The following is a 2,884-nucleotide window of genomic DNA, read 5'->3' as shown; positions in this document are numbered from 1 at the left end:
ATTCCTGCTTCTTCTGCAAACACTCCTCACGATTGAGTTTTTCTAGCCAGGGGCCTTTGCCTCAGGTCTTGTCTTTCATCAGGTCTCCACAAACAAGCCATCACCTCAGTGATGTGCCACCTTGTCTGTCTGCTGTCACAGTCTGCTACCACTGCCAGCCAACAGTGTGGCACCACTGAACCAACAAGCCTCAGCCAAAGGTGGGCACACCCAGGCACACACACACCTGTGTATGCATGCATACAGTGTTTGTTCTTTCCTCTGAGAAAAATGAATGGTAAAGGGAAGGCCACTTCTGCCAGGAGAGCACCAGCTGCATGCCTGACCTCACCACTGTGTCATGGGCACCACAGCAGCAGATGTGGTGTAAGGAGGACACAGTACAGCAGCTTCCCTGTCACGCCTCTGATGTAATTTTCCTCTGCTCAGGAGAACAACTTCTGAAATACTGCCCTCAGGGACAGTCCTGGAGACACTTCGTGGGCACTCATGGCTTTCATGAAGACAGGTTTTTTCTACCCCTAGGTTGTGGCTTGGCATCACAATGCTGACAGTCAGAGCTGCCTCCTGAGCTGTTCACAAGGAGGACCAAGGAACAAGGACACCTCCTGCCTCTTTAGCCCATCAGGAAGCCCTTCTCCTCTCATGCCCTTTGGTGAGGGTCTTGCCCAGGCTCTTCTTCTGCTAGGAGCCTTCAGAGGTGGCTGCAAACCTCACTCAGCTTCTCTGTAATTACTCTATGGCTGCAAAGCATGGGAGGAGTTGAAGGCTGCATCAGCGGGGAAAAGGATGCCTGGATGCCAGTGTGAGCTGTGGTGGGGAGGACGGAGCCGGCTGTGGCCGGGGGCCTCTCTGGGGCTGCCACAGTGCTGGGGAAGGTGGCACAGTGGAGCCTCTGCCCTCAGGAGGAGGTGGAAGTGATCAATGCAGAGCCAGGCATGACCAGCATTCCAAGGAGATGATCACTTTCTCCTCTGCCCCCTGACTTGTCCCATCTCTTCCACAGCTCCTCAGGGTCTGCACCAGAGGAGCTCAGCAGCTCTCCCGTGGAGAGCTGGCCCTGCACTGTCATTGTGCCAGCTAAGCTGTTCCCTCTGCGCCTGCTGCCTGCTTTGCACATCTTTCCCTTTGACCCGCTCACATGGGTGCACAGAGTTTTAAGCAAGTCTTTGTTCCACAAGCTGCTCTTTGCTCTCAGCAAGGCCAAACCCACCTTCAGGCAGGGAGGGAAGCAGAGGCAGCAGCAAATAGCAGCCTGGGACAAGAAGATACCAAGGAGCCCTGGCGAGAGTGAGCAGAGACTGCCAGCCACCTTGCATCAGAGCAAACTGGCAGCAGGCAATACTGTGTCCTCCCATGCCCTTTTCCTTAACCATCTTCATCCCTTTCCAAACAGGCTGTCCTGTTTGCTCTTAACCCCCAACCCTAGTTCTGCCAGTTTAACAGTGGTATGTGGTATCAGTGGCATGATAGCACAGAGTATAACCTCTGCACTTTCTACCTGGGTCATCAATTCCTTTAAACTACTGCTTCCCTTTCACCATATACTTAATCCTCCTCTTTTATGCAATTTCTCATGTTGCTACTTCACAACTTCTTGTGCAGTTATTTTGTTTGTGTAGGTTCGGGTCAGAGCTGCCCTTTTTCCAGGGTGCTCCAACAGAGTAAGCTGTGGTGGCTTAGCAAGGCCAGGCAGGATGGGGCTCTGAGCAACCTGGTGACATCCCCACCCATGGCAGGGAGGCTGGAACTAGATGACCTTTAGAGTCCCTTCCAACCCAAGCCATTCTGTGATTCGATGGTTCTGGGACAGCCTGGAGGTGAGTGAAGGTTTGTCCATCTCAGGTATGAGCGTGACAATCTCTCATGGGGGTTAGACCCACTGCCTGGTGAACAAAACTGGTGTGGCACCCCCACGGCATGCAGAGAACAGGAATAATTTTGCTATTTGGCACTCCCATATCTTTTTTTGCACACACAGAGTATTTTTTGACAAAAGCATAAGAAAGCAGAGCAGAAGTCAGGCAAACCCAACTTGCATTTCCAGGGGAATGAGTAAGTACAGGTGACACAGACTACTGCTGCTTGGAGCTTTGCAGGGAAAAAGAAACACAGAATCATCACAGATTGGTTGAAGCTGGAAGGCACTTCTCAAGATCACCTGCTCCAGCAGGTTCACCTAGAAAAGGTTGCCCAGGATCACTCCCAGATGGCTCCAAGGGTGGAGATTCCACAACCTCTCTGGGCCGCTTGTTCCAGTGCTCAGTCACCCTCACGCTAGAACGATGTATCCTCGTGTTCAAAGGGAACATCCTGTGGTTCAGCCTGTGCCCACTGCCTCTTAAAACATGCTTCTCAAGAATGTGCTGTAATCCCTTCCTGGCAAAAACTCTGCAGCCTCTGTACACAGAAGTCTGGACACAGCCCGAGTCAATGAACCTCTAGAAAATCTTGGCACAGTATGAACTATCAGGGATCACAGCTGGGACTGTGGTTGCAAGGCCTGAGGCCTCCTTATATTGGTCACAAGGCTAGAGTTTCCTCCTGCACTGCTGGGTTTATGGAACAGGAGAGCAGTGGGAGCAGGGATTTCTCATATTGTACACAGAGGTTTTCAAGTTTCTGGTTTTGTCCAGAAGCAAACAGGGCTTTCCTGAAAGGTTCATTCTCAGAGGAAGGAAAACTGAAGTGGAGCAGAATAATATCAGAACAAAGCATCATGTGACGGAAAAAACAAGAGAGAAACTTCCCTGGATATAGAAAAATCAGTGAAGGATTAGCTGGGAACACCTTAGACTTCCAGAAGATAAACAAGGCGAAAAAAGCTGACATATTGCTTACCAGTGCCACCTGTCTGAGCAAAAGCTGTTACCAGGAGGAATTT

The sequence above is a fragment of the Corvus brachyrhynchos genome, unplaced genomic scaffold, assembly GCF_000691975.1.
Source record: "Corvus brachyrhynchos isolate BGI_N302 unplaced genomic scaffold, ASM69197v1 scaffold14, whole genome shotgun sequence".
NCBI classification, from domain to species: Eukaryota; Metazoa; Chordata; class Aves; order Passeriformes; family Corvidae; genus Corvus; species Corvus brachyrhynchos.
Note: the sequence above shows the minus strand (reverse complement) of the source record.